The sequence below is a fragment of the Pinus tabuliformis genome, chromosome 8 (genome assembly GCF_031772625.1).
Source record: "Pinus tabuliformis cultivar Carrire ecotype Pingquan chromosome 8, CPIR1, whole genome shotgun sequence".
NCBI classification, from domain to species: Eukaryota; Viridiplantae; Streptophyta; class Pinopsida; order Pinales; family Pinaceae; genus Pinus; species Pinus tabuliformis.
The window spans coordinates 1,582,689,838-1,582,715,532 of record NC_142294.1 but is presented as its reverse complement, the minus strand read 5'-3'; the positions used below and the strand labels follow the sequence as shown (position 1 = coordinate 1,582,715,532).

Below are 25,695 nucleotides of genomic sequence, written 5' to 3'. Positions count from 1 at the left end.
CACAGCGTTTGGCTAATCTGACAGCAAAACTGGTTTTCCCTAGCTACAACTGCGCTGCCGCTTCGTAGTAATTGCATGGGCATGCATGGAGCTCTCTGAGGCTCTGCGTCAGCGCTTTTGCCCAATGTGTCAACTTTCCCGGTTGTTCCGACAGTTTTTAGCAATTTCGACTCTCTGTGTGGAAGGCAACTTTCTCCCTATGCGTTGGCCCTTTTGGCTCTGCGTCAAGGCTGCATGGGCCCAGATTGGCCCAGCGTCAGCTCTCCTGGCTACTGTGCGGCCTCCACAAGCTTCTCTCCGCCTCTTTGTCTATATTCCCAAACTATCACTGCCCCTCAGCTGCAAGATCTCCCCAATCGATTTCCCTCTCGAGAACTTCTCACCTTAGAAAATCGGTTTCCTCAATCTCTCTGTGTCTTCTCTAACTGACCCCAAGCTTCCATTTATACTTTTCCTATTGAGAAATCAACGGCCGAGATTAAGTCTCTAATCAACAGCTAAGATTAAATTAGATTTGATCCTCGTCTCTTAGAAGCTTCTCACCCATATTTTTATTAATACCCATTAATATTTTACTTTTCCTAAGTTTAGACTTACGAACCTCATTAAAAATATTAATTATTTTAATAAAATACAATCTGGGTGCAATTTCTCCAGATGATTTCTGGGTCTTGCATATCTCATTTGTTCTAGCCCCTCCACAAAATTTTGGAGCTAGAGCACATCCAATGCTACCCAAAAATCAACAGGAATTTTACTTCTCTCAGTGAGTCGACAAAGAATAAAGTTTTCCAGATTGAAGAGTACCAGAGGTAGAGGGAGTAGCAACAGTTTCCTTGCCGAACAGATCTTCAGCTGGGATGCAGATTTTGCAGTAGTTTGTTGTTGATTTTGGGGTAGCATCAGATGTGCTTTAAGCCTCAATTTTTGCAGGGAGGCTTGGGCACAGGTATTCCAAAGAACCCAGAAAGCGTTTTGAAAATTCCACCCAAAAGTGATTTTATTAAAGTAATTAATATTTTTAATGGGGTTCCTAAGTCTAAACTTAGGAAAATTAAAATATTAATGGGTATTAATCTAATCAGGGGTGAAACTTCTAGAAAAAGCCACAGATCAAGCCAAAAGCCATCTGAGCCTTTGATAATGTTTTAATCTAGGTTGTTGGTTGTCCAACAGGAAGATATAAGAAGGGGCTTGAGGGTCATTTGGAAAACACACAGAGAGATTGAGAAAATCGATTTTCTGAGGTGAGAAGTTCTCAGGAGGAAAATCAATTGAGGAGATCTTGCAACAGAGGGGCAGTGAGAATCTGAGAGAAGGAATTTCCAGAGAGTACCAAGCAGAGAGAGAACAAAAAGACGTCCAGAGGAAGGCTGACGCTGGCCCATGCAGTGCTGATGTAGAGGCAGCATAGTCCTTGAGGGGAAGTCGAGTTCCTGCTGAGGGAAGTCGAAGTTCAGTTGCCGGAAGCCAGGGTGTGAGTCTGGGAGGCAAAAGGTCGATTTCTCAGCCAACAAAGGATCCAGAGGAGAGGCAGCGTAATACCCAGGAAGGGTGATGCAGAAGCTGCCTAGGGTGACGCAATTCTGCGTAGAGGCTACGCAGAGGGTGACACAGAGCCTCTAGAGCAGCAGGATGAACCACTGATTCTCCAGTGACAGGGTGAGATCTTTTCACCAGTCTTTTGTTCAGTGGTCTCTCTGTGTCGGATTGCTAGTTGAGCATCCTAGAATTGTACTCAGAATTTCTCCCGCATAATAATAAACCCTCAGAGCTGCTGCATCAGTTTTCCCGCATTGGGTTTTTCAGGGGACGTTTTGTCCAAAAATAACTGTGTCCTATGTGTTATATTTTTCTTTCTTGCTCAATATTTTGTTTCCGCATATATGTAAATTAAGTGAAGGATGTAGATGTATTTGCTCAGATATTTACTATAGAACACAGTAAATAAATTGCATGATTTAATCAAGTAGCAGAAGTAACATCAGTTTGTTGCAGTAGGGATTCCGGTTGTGGAATTTTCACATTTTCTAGTGCAAATAACGTCAGGAGGAAGGAAGAGCACACACTGAGGGAATTCTTTCCTTAGGTGACCTCTAGCCAAGAAGTTCGAATTTTCCTAGCAGGGCAGCAATGGTTGTGTGCAGGATTTCTCACTCCAGAAGGGAGTGCGAATCGCTGGGCAGCCGCAGCACAGAGGAGAAGAGGAGGAATTCGACTTTTTCAAAGAGATGGCATCAACTGGGTTGAGAGATCAAGATCGGTTGGACAAAGCCTCCAACTATGTGATCTAGAAGGCTAGAATTTCCTGCCTTCTGGATGAGCATGATCTCAAAACTTATATCGATAGTGTGGTAGTTGTACCTGCAGATGCAGATCCGCTTAAGAAGTATAAGGAAGAGATGGCGAGAGCTAAGAGGTTGATTCTCGATGGGGTTTGAGATCACGTGGTATCTCACAAAGCTGGCAAAGATATTGTCCGACAGATGTGGGAAGCACTAGCTACGTTGTATGAAGGGTCTTCCGAGTAGTGGAAGATGTATCTTGAGGAGAAGCTGAGATGCACGAGCATGCAGAAAGGGGAGCATATAAACCACTTCCTTACTAGGCTTCAGGATGTCCGCGACCAGTTGGCTTTAGTAGGGACAACGCCACAGCCTACAAAGTTTGTACGATTAGCATTGAACAACGTTCTGAAGAATGGCAAGTTTTCGTCCAAAGTATCTTGGGCAGAGAAAAACTGCCGGATTGGGAACGTGTCTTGGCTGATCTACTGTAGGAGGAGATGAGGCGAGATCCGGTGAAGAAGACCATCAGTGGTGGTAGCAACAGTAGTGGGATGAAGCAAGTAAAGGAGGTGAAAGACGTGGCACTCGCATCTAAGGGGAAGCAGGAGCAGCGTAGAAGAAAGGACATTTCAAAGATTGAGTGTTTTAGGTGTGGTAAGCTTGGAAACTACAACACTCAATGTCCTCTCAGAAAGAAGGACAAGGAGGAGAAGCAGGATTAGCACGCTGCATCTATAGAAATCGACAGATTGTCCTCCAAATTGGAGGAAGAGTTTGGCATGATCACCGAGATGGCTTCAGGGGTGAGGTGGGGTGATCTGGAACTGTAGCCCCAAAGAGCTACAGGATGGACAAGATTGTTGAGGAGGCCCACCTCTTGAATCAGTACCTTGCTATGGAGCCCATAGTCAATAGTAGCAAGATGGACCAGTGGCATTTGGTGCATTCAGGTGTCAGAGTGACAGATGCAGTAGCTAGTAGAGGTCTGAGACTGAGCAGAGTTGGCAATAGTGTAGAGTTAGCAACAACGCAGTGGCTCCAGTGAAAGCGTAGAGGCTAGTAGTAGTGAGAAATCAGACAACGAATGCACCATACTGACCACAATTGGTTCAGTATTTTGGATGCTTATCTGTTGCAGTTGTTGCAACAACAATTGGAGAAGGTTGCAATGTTGGCAGCAGTTCAATAGGGCTAGCAGCAACATGGATTCAACAATCAGAGTTGTGTAGTAGTTGGCGGGCAGCAACAACTAGACATCAGTAGCGCAACAGGAGATGGCGCAGAGATCGAGTGATGCTTAAGTGGGTTGCAGCACTAGAGCACATTCCTCGCTAAGAGGGAGTGTTGATTTATGTAGCATCGGATGTGCTCTAGCCTCGAGATTTTGCAGAGAGGCTAAGACACATGCATTCTCCAAGACCCAGAAATCGTTTGGGAAAATTCCACCTAGAGATGGTTTAATTAAAATAATTAATCATTTTTAATGTATTCCTAAGTCTAAACTTAGGAAATGTGATTAATTAAAGGGTATTAATTAAATCTGGTGCGAATCTTCTAGAAGAAGACAAGGATCAACTCCCAGTTAATCTTAGCCTTTGATTATGTTTTAATCTTGGTTGTTGGTGCTCCAACAAAATATTATAAGGAGCTTGATGGGCACTCTGAAAACACACCGAGATATTGAGATCTAGAGATCGAATTCTCAAGAGTAGCAATGCTGAGTTGCCGGAGAGAGATCAAGTGATCTTCTTACAGTGAGGGGCGAGGATAGTAGACTGGAGGGGATTTCCCAGTCCCTGTGAGTGCAAGGCAGAGAAGGCATAAAGAGGTTCAGAGAGGCAGCACAATGCCACGCAGAAGCAACACAGTGCTTCAGAGGAAGTCCGCAATTTTGCTGGGGAGCAATCGAGATCCAGAGCGAAAAAAGTCTGGAAGGCCGGGGAGTCGAGTTTCCAGTGGGCAGAAGATCAAAAGGAGAGGGTGACATAGTCCCTTGAGCTGTGACGTAGTGACTGCATGAGCCCACGCAGAGATAGCGTAGAGAAGCTCATCCAGAGTCCAGATCAGTGTCGGATCTTCAGTGACATTTTGAGATATTTTTTCACTACCTCTTTGCCAGTTTATTCTCTATATCGGATAGCCAGTTTGGGTATCCAATGATTTTTACTCAGATTACTATTGCATAATAATCAGACCCTCAGTTGTTGCATCGATTTTCCCACATTGGGTTTTTCCAGGGACTTTTGTCCAAAAACAATGGTGTAATTATGTGTGTGTTTATTTCTTTCCTATGCAGTATTTTGTTTCCACAGTATTTTATGTTGTGAAGGCTGCAGTAGATTCTATTTCGATGTTTACTGTGTAACATTGTAAATAACTTGAGTTAGAACTTAACAAGTAAGAGAAATTTAATCAGTTGCTGCAGTAGGGATTCAGGGCATTGAATTTCATAGTCCTCTTTTGTCTATGGCTTTGTGAAAAAATCAGTCTTCCAAACAATGCTAAGGTCCTGCAAACAAACGGTAAGTAGTTTCAAGCCTTTGCCTTTTCAATCATGTCAATAAAGGGTGAGCCAATCTTCAAATGAAATCTGACTTTTCTTTGCAAAACTAATCCTCAAGCTTAGTGGAAAATAAAGAGAAGTGCTAGCAAATAATAACTAAAAATATTCTACAAAATTAGACCAAGGAATTAGAGCAAGACTCCTCTCCTTGCCTAATCTTCAACATGCTCTTCAATAGCAAAATAAAATCGATATTAGCACAAAAATTTGAGATAAATGATTTTAAATGAATTTTGAATTGAAATTCAAGCTAAGGCCAAGGATCCCTGCAAGCACAAAATCGTAAGATGAGGCCTTGGGAGACAACAAATGTGGGTTCTCCAATGAGCTTGCTTAAGAGTGGGATGATTCCTCGAAGAATTTTCCCTCACGCTTGAGGCTTGATCTAAATGTTGATTTTGGGTAGCATTGGATGTGCTCTAGCTTCGAAATTTTGTGGAGGGGCTAGAATACACAAGATCTCCAAGTTCCAAAAATCGTTTGGAGAAATTCCGCCTGGATTGTGAGTTATTAAAATAATTAATATTTTTAATGGGGTTCCTAAGTTTAAACTTAGGAAAATAAAAATATTAATGGGTATTAATAAAAATATGGGTAAGAAGATTCTAAGAGACGAGGATCAAGTTTGTTTTAATCTTAGCGTTGATTAGGGACTTAATCTCGACCGTTGATTGAACAACAGGAAAAGTATAAGAGGAGGCTTGAGGGTCAGTTGGAGATACACCAAGTTGATTAGTCAGTTTGATTTTGTTGGGGGCATGGTTTGCTGAGAAAATCCAATAAGTGATCTGAGTTGCAGTGAGGGGCAGAAGCAGAGATTTGGATCGGAAAAAAGTTCTGAGCCAAAGAGTCTGTGGCAGAGAGGCAATAGTAGCATCAGAGTCAGGAAGGGGCTCACGCAGTGCTGATGCAGGCCAGGGGGGTCTCTTGCAGTGGCAGTGCAGAGTATTCGTTAGAAGTTTGAGATTTTGCTGGAGAAGCGAGGTTCTGAGCCGGGAGGGCTGAACAACAGTCTTCCTCCAGCAAATCAATCCAGCAGAAAGGGTGACGCAGTCTCCTAGAGGCAAGACGCTGGCCCAAGTAGGGATTGCGATGGGATTTCACAGAGCTTGCCGAAGTCAGGGCATTGAGTGGATCCGTTGTGACTTGGAGAATGAGGTAAACCCTCGTATGTATTTCTTGCTACTGAGATTTCTCTAAAAGGTTAGCCAGTGTGAGAGGCAACCTGTTGTACTCAGAGTATGCTTGCTTAATAATACAAACCCTCTATATGTTGCACCAATTTTCCCAAGTTGGGTTTTTCCGGGGACGCGTTGTCCAAAAATAACAGTGTCCCTTGTGTGTTTGTCTCATGTTTGTTTTAGTTTACGATCTGTATGTTAGTGTAGTCTGTAGTAGTGTTTTTCATCATTGCTTATAATTAAATAACATGTTGAATGAAATAACAAGTAGGAGATGATAAACCAGTGATTGCAGTAGGATTTCTGTTTGTAAAGATTTAGAAATTTTCACACTAAATATGTTTCTACACAACTTCAAAAACATATTAGATCCATATGGGTTTAGAAAAATACAATGACAAAGAAATTTTAGAGATTTATTGGAAAATCAACTAAAACATTCCCTATCTAGAGAAAATTTTCAAAACCAAATGGCAATGTAAGATAGCTCTACATTAACAAATCTCTAAAATCATAGTGGAAAACAATGAACACAATAACACAAGTAGAAAGATGAAACACAATGATCAAGATATTACCATGCTCAAGAAGAACAACACCTCATAAGTGAACCCCAAAGTCTTTTACTGCAATAGAAATAAGTGTACACGAGAGTAGAACTTACTCAAGCACAATAGCTCGTTTAAAATGATTCCATTGTGAGATCCCATGGCTCTATTTTATAGAAGCTTGGGAGCCAATACCAAAGCAAATGGTGACAATCACAAGACAAATAGGTGACAATCCCAATGCTCTTTCATGCAAATTCGAATTTCCCAAGTGGCAACTTGATTTCTTCCTTAGAGGCACACACAATCCTTGATGAGGGAGCTCGAATTAGATGAGACGACATGTGGGAGAGTGAACTGGAGTGGTATGAGACCACTCTCCACCTCACTCAAGTAAACTCTAATCCAATCTCAAGTCAACTCATGATATCTCCTTGAAGCTCGAGTTAACTTCCTCAAATCATGGATCTTGTCACTGGAACTCATTGTCTTCTCCACAAAAAATTCGACTTGCTTGATTGGTGGCTAGTCCACATCACATGGTAACTCAACTTTGATCTTTAAATGAATTTCCACCTTATTTCCACATCATTTGAGCAAGTGTGGATATTTATTTTTCTCCATTTATTTAATTGTTGGGTTAATTTATTGTCACATTTTTCACAAGACTTAGAAAAAGTGGGTTTTGAGGGTTTAGAACTTATTTTTTACTCCTCAATGTGTCATAGAAGAAATTTGAGGGTGAGGGGTGTAATTTTGAGTACACATACCCCATTCAACTTCTCTAGACATCACTTATTACATTTTACATTCAGATTTTATTCAAATTTCCGCCCTGTGGGAAATTTTAAAATTTTAAAAATTGACTCCTAGACCTAATCAAATTCCACTAAATGTTATGAGTGATCTAGCATGGTAATATACAATGACCTAAGTCACCTGACATGGGGACACGAGACACGTAGGACACGAAAATTCGAGTGTCCGACATGGGCACATTGACCCCCCAGAATAGGACACGTTATATATATATACTAAATAAATATTTCTTAAAACAAATTCTCATTCATGATACAAATTCAGACATAGATCTAGTTTCTACATTGTAAATTTAAAATTTGTAAGTTTTACAAAGTAACATTATGCATACAAATACAATTGTGACAGATTCATCAATGATCCAATAGGAGAAAGACATTAAGTCATCAAAATCAAAATGTGTTATATAGGTAGTAGCAATGTCAATGGCAAATAGAAATAGCAAAAACAAAACAATGACAAGCCTCAAGGTAGTAGGTAGCTCATGACTCATGAGTCATCAATCATCATCATCAAAATCAACATCACTGTCATGGTCACCACTGCTCTCCTCTGTTGCATCCTCCTCCTATGTATCTGTTAAAATTGGCAACTAGGTCCAAACTCTATGTGGGTCTACTTATACATGACAGCTGATATTTTTTTTGGATTCCTCTCATTGAGAGGTGTAGGATTGATTTAAAGATCATCCGATTCCGACATGCATTCATGGAGATATGAATTTATTTGTGTTATGGGACAATTCGTCAAGGTTGGCCAGCGACCAAATTGCCCCCACTTGTGCTCAACTTTTTAGTATAAAAAGAGGTGACTTGCTAGTCATTTGGACACACTCTTCTTGTGATCTCTTCCTTCCCACTTGTTTTTGGGTTTTGGTGGGAGGAGAGATCCTAAGAGACTACGTAGCCCTAAGAAGAAGATGCCCTAGCTCTATGCTGTCCTAATATGGTAGAAGCATAACATGGAGGACAACTCTTATGGTGAATCTACACAAGGTTCTACGCTGTCCTAAATGGGACCTTTCTACACAACAATAAGAAGCCTAAGTACACTGCCCTAAATGATGTCATACCCTAATCGCAGAGATCCTAAGACACTACCTAAATTCCCTATGGAGATGACCTTAAGGCCTAACGTAGTCATGAAGGAGGACAACCCTAACGCAGTTAAAGAGAGGTCTACAGGCTGGTCTAAAAGAGACCTCACAGTAGTTGTGTGTATGCCCTAGTCACAATCTGAATGTACTCTAAATGTTGGCCGTATTCCACAGCAAAAGAAGGGCTCCATACTGCCCTAACCAAGGAGATATAATCTGCAGCAAGAAGAGGATTCCTATAAGATGGAAAGAGGACAACCATATGATACGTAATCTGACCTCTGTTTTGGCCAGGGACAGTGTCAAACTTTTGATGTCAAGCAGAGTGCTGAAATATGTGTGTTCAACAAGGTGTGATTGGACAACATATGATTAGGACTGTGTTGACATAAATGCAAGTACAACAGTGAATGGTGTAGCATAGTGCAGAGTGATGGGTAAGTAGTGAATGGTGCAACATAGTGCATAGCAGTGTTACTTGGGAGCCGGAGCGAAAGCGGGGTGCGGGAGCGACATTTTCAAAAGCTCCCAGTTTGGGAGTGAATCCTGGAGCGTTATATATATATATATATATATATATATATAGATATATATTATTTATTTATTTTTATATTTTTTATATTTTGATACATATATGTCAACAAAAACATGTAGAATAATGAATTAGATATAAAAAACATAAAAAAACATAGATTGAACCATATAACAACAATCATCTAGAGGTTATAATCTTCATCAACCACGTCCACAAGTTAGTAACATAGTAACATACAACATATTGAGTCCCATGATTCATCAATCTTAAAGTTTCAAGCTTTCAAAATTCAATATATAACATTTATCATCATTGATCACCAAAGTTGTACTTGTAAGCTAAGTGTAACCATTACAACAAATAATATCTAACATGAAATGAAATGTTATAAAATGAAATTAAATGAAACAACTTTCAACTTTCATGAAGCATCATATTCATAATTCATTACTAGTGAGTTATAATTGCCAACTTCAAACTTAAATTGTCATATATTGTTTAAAAAAATATCATAATAAATATGAAAGAGTCAATAGCTATAAAAACTATTAGAAACTAGAAAAGAGAAGTAAATCTATTATCTATTTCTTATGCTTGGGCCTCTTGCCACCACGAGAAATGTCTAATTTTTTAGTCTTGTTGGAAAATCAGGATCTTTGTCATTAATATCACCCTCTAAGCATTAACATAAGATAGAAAAAGCATAGCATGTCAAGTCAAGATTTTGTTTGAATGATGCGTACATTTTTAGGAGGGTCACGATAAGTTGGACAACCAATCACTAACATCAAGGTACATAGAGGGATTGGTGCTCTTGATTAAATACGAGTTCCATACCCTAATACATGACAAAATTCAATGGAAACATTGCAATCCCCCAATCCTGAAATCCTGAAAAATTGATAAGTCTGCTGGATTTTGAATGAAATCTAAAATTCGACTTTCTCCATATGAAATCCAATGAGGCCGGAACCACTCTCAAACATCCTGAGTCATTTCATGGTAATGTTAAAAATTTAAGTAAAAGGATGAAAATGAAGATTAATGAGAATGTCACTTTTATTTTAAGAATTTAACATTACCATGAATAGCATATCAATACTAGGGCCATAGACTTGATCATTAAGTTGCCCGACTCAAAAATTATTTGTTTCTTTCAAAAAAAATTCATTTCAAACATTACTACAAAAAAAAAATTGTAAAAAAGGCAAAACGCTCCCGAAAAGGCAGGGAGCGAAATTTTTTTTAGGGAGCGCGCTCCCAAAATCGCTCCCTTTTCGGGCGTGATTTTGGGAGCGCGCTCCCGACCTACTCTCGAGTCGCTCCCGCCCGGAGCGCGGATTGGGAGCGGGATCGAGGGGGAGGGCGCGCTCCCCCGCAACACTGGTGCATAGTGATGGGTTCAACAGTGAATGGTGCAGCATAGTGCACAGTGATGGGTACAACAGTGAATGGTGCAGCATAGTGCACAGTGATGGGTACAACAGTGAATGGTGCAACGTAGTGCACAGTGACAGTGGTGCAACACAGTGATGCATAGTGCAGCATGATGAATAGTGCAACATGATGGTGAAGAGCAACATGTTGGGTACAACATGATGAGGTACAACTCAGTGATGGTGCAACACAGTGATGATGGACATGGTGATGGTGCAGCATGGTGCAACACAACGATGATGGACATGGTATGTTGGTGCAGCATGGTGCAGCACAGTGATAAGTACAACAAGGTCATGGAATCACCTGTGTTCAGATCAACTACCTCATGTGACATCTTCTTAGACAAGATCATTGCTCTTATTTTGACAAGTCAAAGTGTTGACTTCTGATGTATATGTACTATCTCTCTCTCTTTGCTGAACTATTGAAAAACATAAGAAGAATTGATCAAGGGTTTCCCCACATTGGGGTTTGTCCTTGGCTGGCGCCACATCTTGTGTCCTCTTGTCTTGGCTTGTTTTCTGCGATTTATGTTTATGTTCTATCTGCATTTTACTATCATGCCAAATGTGATTGCTAATCTGGAATTGATATTGAGCTAATATGGGAAATTGAAGTAAATTTGCTATCAGCATAGAACATACCTAAAATTAACATGGTATCAGAGGTGAGGTGAAGACAAGCCCAAGCAAGAGTGAAAGAGAAATCACCGAAGACAGTTGGACAAGGTCAAAGGCTCAATGCGTTCCTCATCCCTCTTCCCAGCTAAAGTCAAGCTCCATGAAAAGTCTATCATGGATGGAAGATGTCTCTGAATCTGACATTGGAAGAGCAAGAAGTGCTTGATTACGTGAAGGGTAAAATCCCAGAGCCTTCAAAAAATGCACCAGCTACAAAGAACAAGTACACTAAGGGTGGAAGGAAAGGCACATGCCTTGCTTACAATAAGTTTGGCCATTATGCGAGGGAGTGTCTGATTAGAAGGGACACATCACTTGATAATGATAACATTCATTCCAGGGGCATCTTCAATGATTGAAGGAATGACAGGTACAATGGAAAAGGAAAAAGGAATGCAGGTCATTTGGGAAATGGCCGACTCTTCAAGAAAGCGAGGATCTCTAGGTATGAAGAATCAAATGTTGTTTCGGATATGCAAGAGGAGTTCAACCCTCTTCACTTTGTAAAAGTGGTATATTGTTAATGGTGCTTCAAGGCACTTCACAGGACACATGGATGTTCTCTCTAATTTGAGAGAGAAGGAAACAACTTGGAAGTTATTCTTGGACACGATGCCACCTATCCCATAAAGGGTGTAGGAAATGTTACTCTTCAATTGGATCATGGTATATGTACCTGATCTCAAGAAGAACCTAGTGTCCATTTTGGAAATGGAAAGGTTTCAAGGTAACATTCATCAATGGAAAGGTACGTGTTTGAAAAGGTAATTTTAAGATGCTTTTGAGTTCAGGGTTGGCAATTTGTATCAAGTTGCAAGAAGTCCATTGGGGACCATGTTGGTTGACACATCTCTTCTATCGCACCGAAGGTATGCTCATTATGGGACCCTACCTGATGTGAGACAGATGGTGAAAGGGATGCCTGAATTTAAGAAGAGCATGAAGGTACATGTCTGAGATGTATTGAAGGAAAACTTACAAGGGGACTGTTCCCCTCATGTAGCAAGTCCACAAATTTGGAACAATCCGAGGGGTTTGAGATTCATGATCGGGAATCTCATGTATGCAGGTGGAAGAAAGCCCTCTATGGCTTGAATCTAACACCTCGGGCTTGATATGAGAGGATTGATAGCTATCTGATGACGCTGAGATTCACTAGGAGTGAAGTCGATCCAAACCTTTGCTTTGAGGTTGTGGATGATAGGCCTCTCATACTGGCACCTTATGAGGGTAACCTCTTTCTGATAGGTGCATACCCTCTCATTTGCAAAATTAAGAGGGAGATGGATTCCGGATTTGGAATGGCGAACTGCAAGCCCGTGTCTCCCTCGATGAAGCCTAACTTTAAGAAGTTATGTGGTAGTGATGCCAGACCTGATTTGTGAAATGCCTCTGAGTTTCATAAACTCATACTAGCATTGATGTTCTTGGTGAACTCCCATTCGGATATATGTTTTGTAGTTTTCATGTTGAGCTCATATATGGTTGAGCCTCACTGGATTGGTGCCAAGAATCATTTGAGATATCTTCAGGGCATAATATCTCATGGATTGAGATACACTGCTGGAAATGTGACGCTACATGATTATTCTGATGCTGATTAGGCAGGCAGTGTGGAGGATCGCAAGAGCACTTCTGGGTGCTGGTTCTCATTGGGTTCTGCTTTGATATCCTAGATGAGCAGGAAGAAAAAGTCAGTTGCTTTCAGCGCCGCTAAGGCCGAATACATTGTTACGAGTATGACCTCGTGTGAAGCTCCCTGGTTGAGGAAGCTCTTTAGTGAGCTGTTTGGACGTGTGATGGATACCATCATGATCTTCTGTGACAACCAGAGGGGGATTCGATTGTTGAGGAATCCCGTCTTCTATGATCGCTCCAAGCATATAGACATCAGGTACCACTTTATCTGGGATATGGTACATCGAGGAGCAAGAAGGCTCCATCGCATTGGGATTGATGTGCAGGTCATTGATATTTTGTTGAAGCCCTTGGGAAAGGTCAAATTCTCGACTTTCCGAGAACGACTAGGAGTCGTGGAGAGACTCTCTCCTAAGGGTCCTGTATGATATGGACATTGAGCTCTGGGAGCTCCGGGGGGCTTGGGGGTACATTGTGGAGCGATGAGCAACCATAGGGTGAGTGGTTCAACCTTCCCCTAGTGGTTTGCTATGTAGGCAGGATGAGTGGTTCATCCTTCTCCTGCTGAGAAATCCTACCCATGTAGTCTAGGACAAATAGGAAGTACCTCTCATCTGGTCTATGAGTAAGGAAATGAGGATAGGGACCATAGTAGTACCAATGGACGCATCGTGTTACTACCGTACTCCCTATGCTAGGATGCTATTTATATGGGATCAATTGGAACTGACTTTGGGTCAGTAAGAGTGATATAGCTCACTCTCTTTTGGAATTGATTTCAGATCAGTAAGAGTGATATAACTCACTCTCTTTTGGAACTGATTTCGGATCAATAAGAGTGGTATGAGACACTCTTTTTTATATGGGACTGACTTCATGTCAGTAGAGGATGGTATGATACATTCTTGATCACTTCTTCTTCATAGTTCAGCAAAGCAGAGCAGAGCAGAGCAGTGCATGGCACTGATGGTAGAGATAGTACAGTCTGGCAGATGGATTAGCAGATGGAGTTCTCCCTAGTTGAGAGGAAGTGTTAAAATTGGCAACTAGGGCCAAACTCCATGTGGATCTACTTATTCATGGCAGCTAATATTTTTCTTGGATTCCTCGTCGAGAGGTGTAGGATTGATCTAAATATCATCCGATTCCGACATGTATTCATGGAGATACGAATTTATTTTTGTTATGGGACAATTCGTCAAGGTCGGCCAGCAACCAAATTTCGCCCACTTGTAAACAACGTTTTAGTATAAAAAGAGGTGGCTGGCTAGTCATTTGGACACACTCTTCTTGTGATCTCTTCCTGTCCACTTGTCTTTGGGTTTTGGTGGGAGGATAAATCCTAAGAGACTATGCAACCCTAAGAAGAAGATGCCCTAGCTCTATGCTGTCCTAATATGGTAGAAGCATAACATGGAGGACAACTCTTATGGTGGATCTACACAAGGTTCTACGCTGTCCTAAATGGGACCTTTCTACATAGCAATAAGAGATCCTAAGACACTGCCTAAATTCCCTATGGAGATGACCTTAAGGCCTAACATAGTCATGAAGGAGGACAACCCTAACACAGTTAAAGAGAGTTCTACACTCTGGTCTAAAAGAGACCTCACATCAGTTCTGTGTATGCCCTAGTCACAGTCCAAATGCACCTAAATGCTGGCCGTATTCCGCAACAAAGAAAGGCTCCATGCTGCCCTAACCAAGGAGATATAATCCGCAGCAGGAAGAGGATTCCTATAAGATGGAAAGAGGACAACCATATGATGCCTAATCTGACCGCTGTTTTAGACAGGGAAAGTGTTCAGCTTCAAGCAAATGACGTGAAGTAGAGTGCTGAAAGATGTTTGTTCAGCAAGGCGTGATTGGACAATATATGATTAGGGCTATGTTGACATAAATGCAAGTACAATAGTGAATGGTGCAACATAGTGCATAGCGATGGGTAAGCAGTGAATGGTGCAGCATAGTGCACAGTGATGGGTACAACAGTGAATGGTGCAACATAGTGCACATGGGATGGGTACAACAGTGATGGTGCAACATAGTGCATAGTGATGGGTTCAATAGTGAATGGTGTAGCATAGTGCATAGTGATTGGTACAACAGTGAATGGTGCAACAGAGTGCAAAGTGATGGGTACAACAGTGAATAGTGCAACATAGTGCAAAGTGATGCGTACAACAGCGAATGGTGCAACATAGTGCACAGTGACAATGGTGCAACACAGTGATGCATAGTGCAACATGAGGTACAGCTTAGTGATGGTGCAGCGTGATGATGAAGAGAAACATGTTGGGTATAGCATGATGAGGTACAACTCAATGATGGTGCAGCATAGTGATGATGGACATGGTGATGGTGAAGCACAGTGATGATGGACATGGTGATGGTGCAGCACAGTGATGATGGACATGGTGATGGTGCAGCACATCGATGATGGACATGGTAGGATGGTGCAGCATGGTGCAACACAATGATAGGTACAACAAGGTGATGGAATCACTTGTGTTTAGATTAGCTACCTCATGTGACATCTTCTTAGAGAAGATCTCTGCTCTTATTTTGAGAAGTCAAAGTGTTGACTTCTAATGTATATGTACTATCTCTCTCTCTCTGCTGAACTATTGAAGAACGTAAGAAGAATTGATCAAGGATTTCCCCACATTGGGGTTTGTCCCTGGCTAGCGCCACATCTTATGTCCTCTTGTCTAGGCTTGTTTTTTGTGATTTATGTTTATGTTCTATCTGCATTTTGCTATCATGCTAAATGTGATTGCTAATCTAGAATTGATATTGATCTAATATGGAAAATTGAAGTAAATTTGCTACCAGCATAGAACATACCTAAAATTAACAGTATCCAATGTCATCTCCACATCTGCTGGTGTGGAGGATGACCCTTCAACAATATTACCATCATCAAAAGTTACAGGCTCTAGCACTGGGTCATTAAGATCCAAGTTACCCAATGCCAACTCAACACTTTTGTCCAAACCCATATCATTAGGAAAGACATCCCACATCTTTGTCTTTCCCTTCAACCACTCATCCCTGTGCCTGTAAATAAGACGAATGTTGGTGTGCACATACACCATTGTCTTTGTCCTGGATGCTCTTCTTGACACTTTACAAATTCCCATATGTGCTCCAATTCTTTTCGCTACGAGAGGATGAAGTCACTTGAGAGAGGAGCCTCATCGCTAATTGTTGTAGAGGAGGGCTTGTTGCCCCATGAGTGTGAAAATTCCTAGTCCAAGGAACCCCTACTACAGCAAATCTGAATCTACTTCACCTACTTGATTTTTAAATCATCAAGTTATTCTTCTGAACGTTGAAGAAATTACTTCTGCAACCTACACTAATTAAATATTTGATCTCATGAAACAGAAAATAGAGCAAACAACAAGATGCATAGGACACACTTATTTTTGGACATAATAGTCCCTGAAAAAACCCAATGCGGGAAAACCAGTGTAGAAACTCTAAGGGTTTTATTATTATGCTGGAGAAATAGATGAATACAAATCTAGGATGCTCATCTAGCAATCCTTTACAGAGAAAATATTGGAGGAAAATCTGAGTGAGTTTTACCTCACTTCACTCGATAGAATTCCGACTGGTTCGACACAAGACTGGCTAACCCTGGCTATTTCTCTGTTGGCCTCTTTTACCCTCTGCGTCAGCTTTCCTGACTGTTCTACCAGTTCCTGAGAGTTCCGGCTATTCCCGGCAGTTTCGACTTCTGTGCTCTACATCAGCTTTCCCGACTGTTCCGGCAGTTCCCGACAGTTTGGACTATTCCTGGCAGTTTCGACTTCTACCCTCTACGTCTACTTTCTAGTTGTTTTGGCAGTTCCTGACAGTTCTGGCTGTTCTTGCCAGTTCCGGCTTCTGCCCTTTGTGTCAACTTTCTCGGTTGTTCCAGTAGTTCTTGATAGTTTAGACTATTCTTGGTAGCTCCGACTTCTGCATGACAGGCAACTTTTCTACTCTGCTGGCTCTCTCCGCCTCTTTGTCTGTATTCTTCGGAAAGTCCTCCCGGATTCTCATTGCCCCTCTACTGCAGAATGATCACTTAATTCGAAATCCTTAGCAAACCCTTCCCTATGAATTGAATTCTTGATAAATTCGTTCTCTCCGCGTGTGTTTCCAAATGAACCCCAAGCCTTCATTTTATACTTTTCCTATTGAGTCTTCAACAGCTGAGATTAAATCTCTAATCAACGGCTAAGATTAAAACATGACTTGATCCGCCTTCTAGATCATTCTCACCCATATTTTGATTAATACCCATTAAAATATATTTATTTTAATAAAATACAATCTAGGTGGAATTTCACCAAATGGTTTCTTGGTTCTTTAGAGCTCATGTGTTTTAGCCTCTCCACCAATTTTCAGGGCTAGAGCACTTCTGATGCTACCAAAAACTACCAATGAGTTTCCCACCAAGAATAGTGCTTCTTAGCCCCCCTGTCTCTAATCACATCATAGCTTGCAAATTTCCCAGTGCCAGTGGAAAACTCCGCAAAGGCATCCTCCACCTCATCAAGGGATGCTCTAACCTTGAAAATTTGCCTCGATGCATCCTTACTCCCTTGTGAAATTTCACCATCCATGTGAGGAGGGAATCTGCGAGAAGGTCCACCATTAGACCACTCATGGCTGTAGTATTTTGGGTTCAGTGAGCGGCTAATGTTAGCTTTTGTAGCATCGGATGTGTTCTAGTATCGAAACCTTGTGAAGAGGCTAGAATACATGAGTTCTCCATAGCCCAGAAATCGTTTCTGGAAATTCCACCTGAAGTGTCTCAATTAGATTATTATCTGATTTTTAAATATTTCCTTAGTCTAAACTTAGGGAATATAGTTAATTAACCAGTGTTAATTGAGATAAGGTGAGAATCATTTAGAAACTCACAGAGATCGACAAGGAATTAATCTAGGCCCTTGGTTAAGTTTTAATCTTGGCCGTTGGTGCTCTAACAAAGGATTATAAGAAGTCGATGGGTAGATGGAGAACATGCTTGAGACACTTGTGAAGTTCAATTTCCTTGGAAGTTTGATTTCCAGAGAGAAACAATAGTTGCCAGAGAGCCAAAGATCGAAGTAGAGACAGTGAGGGGCAGGGACAGTGATTTGGAGGAAGTTTTCCAGATCCAGAGAGGCAACAACAAGTGTCAGAAGTGATCCACATACAAACAATGCAAGGACTAAACAGTAGATGAAGCAGAGTAGTTCAATTTAGTTGGGGAGGAAGTCGATTCAACTTCTAGAGGCCGAGAAAGTCTTCCAGAGGGCCAAGGAGTCACTTTCAGTGACAAAGATAGGCAAGACGACTTCCTAAGAGGCTGATCTATGCCACACGTGTGCGAGGCAGTGTAAATTCTGCACAGAGGGCCTATATAGGGGTTTGGACGACTAGTTTTTCTAGTGGAGCGAGTGCCGAAATTGCTAGAGGAGTGAGAAAATTTCTTCTCTCTAATTATTTTTGTCAGATACTTGCTGTTTGGATTGCCAGTTGAGCATCCATAGATTGTACTCATATTTCACTACTGCATAATAATAAAACCCTCAGCTGCTGCATGGATTTTCCCAAGTTGGGTTTTTCTGGGGACATTTGTCCAAAAATAACTGTGTAAATTTTGTGTATGCCAGATTTTCTCAGTTTCTAGCACTATTTTCTTCCATAGTTTATTTATGAAAATCACATTGTGAATTATTTAATATTTGTCGTAGCAGACAACATATAAATTGTTAAATAAATTAACGATTAGAAAAATAATTTCCAATTGCTGTGATAGATGGATTTTTCACATGGTATCAGAGTGTAAGTGATACACCGGGAAGCTCAGAAGTGGAGAAGGGAATTTCGCTGTTCAGAGGGAGCAGCACACCAAAATTCTCAGAGGGTGCGCAGTACCTAGATAGGAAGGTTGAATTGTTGGGCAAGAGTTCAATTTTTCTGTTCCAGGTTAGCAAAAAAGTTGATTTGCTCAGGATAGTGATTCCAATAGTCAGAGGGGGTAGCAACAACTCAGATTTTCGCTGAGCAGATTCCTTGGTCGGACGCAAAGGGTTTTGCAGCAACAAAATCAACGTCGGGTGGAATAGAAAAGGGCACACAGCAGAGGGAAAATTTCTCTCAGGGGACTTTGAGTTTCAGAGGTTCGATTTTCCAATTGCAAATTAGTAGTGGTCGTGAGCAGATTTTTCTCACTCCAGTAGGGGGTGCGAATAACAATTCCAACAACCAAGCAGAGGGAAAGAGTGAGTTTTCGACAAGTTTCTTGAGATGGCCACAACTAGGCTTAGATATCAGAATAGGTTGGATGGATCCTCCAACTATGTCATTTGGAAGGCTAGGATGTCCTTTCTTCTAGATTAATATGACCTGAAATCCTACGTAGATAATGTGGTAGTTGTTCCCCAAGGTGCAGATCAATTGAAGGAGTACAAAAAGGAAATGGCGAAAATGAAGCAGATGATTTTGGATGGAGTCCGGGATCATATAATAATGCATATTTTTGGCAAGAATAATACCAGGGAAATTTGGGTAGCTTTCTCCACGCTATATTAGATTTCTTTCGAGCAGCGGAAGATGTTTCTCAAAGAGAAGCTTATAAACATTAGGATGTAGAAGGGTGAAGGCGTAGATCCCTTCCTCACTCAGATTCAGGAGGTCCGTGATCAGTTACCAATCATTGGGGAGGCGTGTTAATTTTTGTAGCTTGAGAGGTACTCCAAACCTTGAGGATCGAGGGTTTGCAGGAAGGAGCTCCATAAATGGCTTGTCGACTTGAAACCCAAGCTTGGGTTTTTGTACCCATCGATGTTGGGGCAAAAACCATGAGGATGCATCCTTTTAATGTAATTACTCTATGATCTGTAACTGAAAGACCATGATAGGAAAACCTTTCTTCCTTCGTCATTTTAGAATTAAGCTCCATTTTTTTTCAATGATTCATCCCATTTGTTTTGTCGAGATGACTTAAGGTATTATATTTAAAGTTCCTTTGGACTTTGTACTTCAAGCCTCCTTTAAAAGTGTCTTTTTAATATATATATATATATATATATATTCAAAACTCTTTTAATCCAAATTCCTGTTATCCTTAATATTTCAAAACTCCCTTGTATTCTTTTTATATAATTCTACTTACGCTTTTTTTCTTTTTGTATTTTAAAAAGAATATTTAAATATTGTTTCAATTGGCTTCTTTTAAATATCTTATTGTCCTTTGTATTTATTTTTTAAATTTCATATAACTCGTTAAACTTTAATTCAACTTCACTTTAACGTAAACTCTTAACTGATATTTTCTCCTTATGTAACCTTTTATAATAATACCCACTTTGTACTTATATATATTTTCAATAATTTTATGACTTGAACTTTTCTTTAAATACCCCTTTATAATATAATACTTCTCTTTATATATCTTTTATTTATAATATTTTTTTTTTTTTTTGAAAAGTTACAACCCTAGTGAAACGTGGCTATTCACCTTTGGCGTATATTATAAAATATATGTTCACTTATGTACTTTTGACTCGGTTAATGTTCTCCATGTAAAAAGTAAAACTTACCATTCACATAAAGAGATTTTGTATTCTTTTTGTTTTTCTTTTACTTTTAAAATACCACGAGCAATTACCATTGGTTTCTAAAACCATGGGCTTGTAAACCACTTAATGAAGAATCAAAATAATATTATCTACTCTTCACGTAAAATGTATAACTTACCATTCACGTAAAGAGATTTTGTATTCCTTTTGTTTTTCTTTTACTTTTAAAATACCATGGGCAATTAACATGGGTTTCTATAACCACGGGCTTGTAAACCACTTAATTAAGAATCAAGATAATATTATCTACTCTTACTTCTCTTACGGATAGTTTTAAATATATTTGGAAAGATTCCCCCTTATCTTTATTATGCACTTTTTATCAATAATTTAGAACCTTTTTTATATATATGAATGTTCTTCAAAATTTACATCGGACTATATTTATTTATTTATTTTTAAATCTTTTTTTTTTAATCTTTATATGTACTTATTTTATTTTCTTTTTTTCTTTTTTTGAATTTGATTTTTTTTTTTCCTATATTTTTTTTTAATCTTTTTTGTTTTTACTTTCATTTTCTCTCCATATATATTAATTTCCAAATGCTTGATAGTGAATTGGAGAAACTCCAAACTCTGTTGATGAATTTGACGGTCAAAGACCTGGATCGGAGAACACGCCTCTGTACAACGGTTGAGCGACCAATGTAACGACCAAAAGTCATATACGCAGTGGAAATATTTAAAATACTTCATAGACAAATACATCCATTGTAGGAAAGTAAATGTAAACTGTATATTATATAAAAATTGATGTATGATGAGTACAAATGAGAATGAGGGTCCTGTGTATATAGCCAAGTAAGTACCCTTTCACAAACAGGCATGTCTCTAAGACATGCCTTTTCATTATTAACTAACTAACCATTAGTTAATTTACTTTTATTTATTATTATATTTATATTATTATGATTATTATTTATTATCTATTTTTATTTATTTTTACATAATTTATGTTCATAACATACAACAGACTTAGTCACTCGTGGTCTATTGGAGGGCAGCGTGAGAGTGAACCAAGTGTGGATAGTGATTGGGCATTTATGGTTTGCCGGGGGACAATCTAATAGTGCTCAAGTTGGTGCAGAGGGGTATAAGAGTGATAGTTGCAGTGGCTAGGAGCACCAGATATTGAGCAACGCAGAGCAGAGTTGGCAGCAGTGCAGAGTTAGCAACAGTGAAGTTGGTACAGTGCAAAGTCAGCAGCAACGCAGAGGCTTCAGAGGGTTATCGCAGAGACTAGCAGTAGTCAGAACTCCAGCAACAGATGCATCGTGCTGAACACTTGTTCAGTGATTTTGGATGCTTTTCCATTGTTGATGCAGTAGCAGCAGCAGTTGGAGAAGGTTGCAGTGCAAATGCAGTATTGGCAGTGGTAGTGCTAGTAGCAGCACAGATGCAGTGTTGGTAGTGGCAATGCTAGCAGCAGCACAGATGCAAAACTTATGAGGATTGCAGTACAAATGTAGTGTTGGCAGTGGCAGGGTCGACAACAGTACAAATGTAGCATTTGCGCAATAGTTGGTGGGCAACGATGTTAGACATTAGCAACGTAGAGGGAGATGTTACAAAGAAGGGTGATGTTTCAGCAAGTTGCATTGCTAGAGCACATTCCTCGCTAAGAGGGAGTGTTGATTTTTGGTAGCATCAAATGTGCTTTAAGCCTCAAAATTTGTAGGGAGGCTTGGACACATGTATTCCACAATACCTAGAAATCGTTTTGGGAAATTCCACCTGGAGACAGTTTTATTAAAATAATTAATTGTTTTTAATGGGTGCCTAAGTCTAAACTTAGGAAATTAAAATAATTAAAGGGTATTAATCAAAATGAGGGTGAAACTTCTAGAAGAAGACGAGAATCAAGCCAAAATAATTTGAGCCATTGATTAGAATCTAATCTGGGTCGTTGGTTCTCAATGAGAAGATTATAAGAGGAGGCTTGATGGGCATTTGGAAAACACATCAGAGAGAGATCAAGTGATCGAATTTCTCAGAGAGGGCAACGCAACAGTCGCTAGAGAATTGATTGAGGAGATTTCTTGCACTGAGGGGCAGGGATAGTGTCTAGGGGAAGTTTTCCTTGATCGAAGAGTACAAGGCAGAGAGACGTCCAGAGAGTTTGACGTAGGGCCATGCAGAGCTACGTTGTGGTAGTGCAGAGCTTTAGAGGGAGATCGAAATTCTGCTGAGAAACGATCAGGGTCTAGTGCCGGAGTTGGGGTGTGAGACTGAGAGGCCTGAGAGCTGAAGTTTCCAGCCACCAAAGGATCAGAAGGAGGTGCAGTGCAGACCCAACTGCAGTGGCACAGTGACTGCGTAGGCTTGACGCAGTACTGTGCAGAGGCAGCCAAAGGCTCATCTCCAGTGCATATCAGTGCTGGTTCTTCTAGTGACAGGGTGAGATCATCTCACTACCCTTTTTGTCCAGTTTCTCTCTGTATCAGATAGCCAATTGGGCTTCCAACAAATTATATTCAGAAAACTACTGCTTAATAATACAAACCCTAAGCTGTTGCACCGATTTTTCTGCATTGGGTTTTTCTGGGGACATTTGTTCAAAAATAAATGTGTAATGCGTTGTGTATTTCTTTCTTGCTCAATTTCTTGTTTCCGCATATAATTTTAAATCGGTGAAGGTTGCAGTGTATTAGTTTTGGTATTTGCTGTAGGAAGTAGTATATAATTTGTTCAATAATTAACAAATAGAAGGAACTTAATCAGTTGTTGTAGTAGAAATTTGGGCTTCCAAATTTTCACATTGTAGTGATAGGTGGTAGCCCTTTGTGCCTTATCTTGGTCTTTATTAGAGCAGCGTAGGAAGACCATAGTGAGTTGAAGTCCCTGAGTAGCCGAGGAGCAGCAGTGGGCAGATTGAGAGTTGTTCACAAACGGAGCTATGAACAACTTGACACGAGTCTCGATGTGTTGTGCCCTTGATGGACTAAGGCACAACTAGTGAGCAGATTCGATAGTTGAGATTCAGTGGCCAGATGGACTTGGAGCATTGATAGAGGTAGGAGTTGCAGATCGGGAGTCAAAGGATCGTACGATCGAGGGGAGTTGAGAGAGTCGACTACATCAACCAGATGGTCAGAGTATCTTGTTGAGGGTAAATTGGTTGTCGGTGGACTGACACCAAGCCCCAGTTTTGTATTCTTGTACTAGTGGATGTATGAGGGCCATTATCCCTAGTACGGGGGCCCTACACTGTTGTATTATATGTTTATTATGTGAAAATTCGAGAATCCCACCCGAATCTACTACAACAACAATTGATTAAACTTCTCCTATCTGTTAATTACTGAAACAAATTATTTACTGCTTCCTACAACAAATATTGAAGCTAATACAACTACAGCCTTCACTTAATTAATTAATTTACCCAAAACAATAACAAAACAATAGAGAAAGATACGCACAAGTGACAGTGTTTTTTGGACAAATGTCCCCGAAAAAACCCAATGCGGGAAAACTAGTGCAGCAGCCCTGAGGGTTTTTATTATTATGCAGTAGTTTTTTGAATACAACTCTCGATGACCCCCCGACAATCCAGTTACAGAGAAATAAACTGGTAGAAGAAATTTGTGAGATTACCTCACTCTACTCAGCAAGTTCCAACAACTAAACCAACATGTCCTCGACTATTTCTGCGTTGCCTCTGCGTGGACCCAATTGGGGAGAGTTGCTCTGCCTAAAATTCTTTGGACAAACATCTCCCAGTCCTCGGAGACTGCATTCAGAGCAGTCCTTACCATAAACTCTGGATCCGGTGTAGCCCCCATGTAAGTAAGCTGCTCGCGAATTCCTTGCAACCTGAGAAGGAATGGATATATCTCCTCTCCTTTCTGCATCTGATATGACCTCAGTTGATTCTCCACTAACATCTTCTGCTGCACGGAAGAGCCCTAGTACAAGGTGGTCAGGGTCTCCCACATTTCTCTTGTTGTGTTCTTCTCAGTAATATGTGGTATGACATCATCTTGACCCCGTCTAGGATCATGCATTTTGCCTTTGCTCGGGCCTCCTCATATTTCTCATTAGCATCAGGGTCAACTGGCACAACTACTATTTTCAAGGCATAGTCCTTGATGCGATGTTTATTTAGGATTGCCAGGATTTTGGCCTTCCAAATGACAAAATTGGAAGCCCCGCCCAATCTGTCCCGATCCCTCAATTCGTTTATTGCCATCTCTGCTCCTCTTCCAGACTCCTTTCGAGTCTCGACTTCCCTCTTGAAAATCCTCCTGCCATCTCTGCTCCTCTTCTAGACTCCCTCCGAGTCTCGACTTCCCTCTTGAAAATCCTCCTGCCATCTCTGCTCCTCTTCTAGACTCCCTCCGAGTCTCGAATTCCCTCCTTAAAATCCTCTTGTCATCTCTACTCCTCTTCTAGACTCCCTCTGAGTCTCGACTTCCCTCCTGAAAATCCTCCTGCCATCTCTGCTCCTCTTCTAGACTCCCTCTGAGTCTCGACTTCCCTCCTGAAAATCCTCCTGCCATCTTTGCTCCTCTTCTAGACTCCCTCTGAGTCTCGACTTCCCTCCTGAAATCCTCCTTCCATCTGTCGAATCACTCCTATCCAATCCCCCTTTGCTGCTGCAACTCGGATCTAGATTTCTTAGCTAGAAATCCATCGAGGTAGTGCTTCCCTCTACCTTGGTTCCGTTTTCTTAGACACAGTTCTGTACTGATAGAACCAGTGTCCCACCAGCTCCTCAAATCACGATCTACACAGCTCCCTTAGCCCCGACAACTAAAGAATCTGAGCCCTTTAGGCTCTGCGTAATCACGTTATAGGTTGAATCTGCTCCTCTCAGCCAACTGCATCAATCCTTCGTCGCTGAGAAGGATGACGTGGTTCTGCATGAGGCTGTTCTGCCCCTCTCTTTCTCTGTGATAGCCCTTCTCTTGGCTTAGAATGCTGACGCAGGCTCTGCATGAGCCTCTGCATCACCTTCTTTGCACTATGTCACTCCTCTTGCCTCTTCAACTCTGGAACAATGCTGTCTCTCGGGACAACTGCTTCTCTACTACAAATTCTCAGATTTCTTCGGCTGGTGTCTTCAGTCCTCTTTGATTTGCAATTGCTCTGATACCATGCGAAAATTCTTGAATCTAACACATCAGAAATCCCTACTGCAATTTCTAGTTTACTATCTCCTACTTGTTCTTTACATTAACAAGTTATTTAATTGCATAAATATCGAAGTAAACATAATTGCAACCTTCACAAATATACAGATCAACAACTGAAATAAACTAAGACAACAAGGGACACCG

The 25,695-nt window shown here is 40.7% G+C and overlaps 1 protein-coding gene across 2 annotated transcripts in view; it reads left to right on the top strand.

Annotated features, from left to right (window-relative positions):
• The window catches only part of LOC149242105 (putative aldo-keto reductase 1), a 458,988-nt gene that overhangs the window by 420,952 nt on the left and 12,341 nt on the right, over positions 1 to 25,695 (top strand). The window lies entirely within an intron of this gene.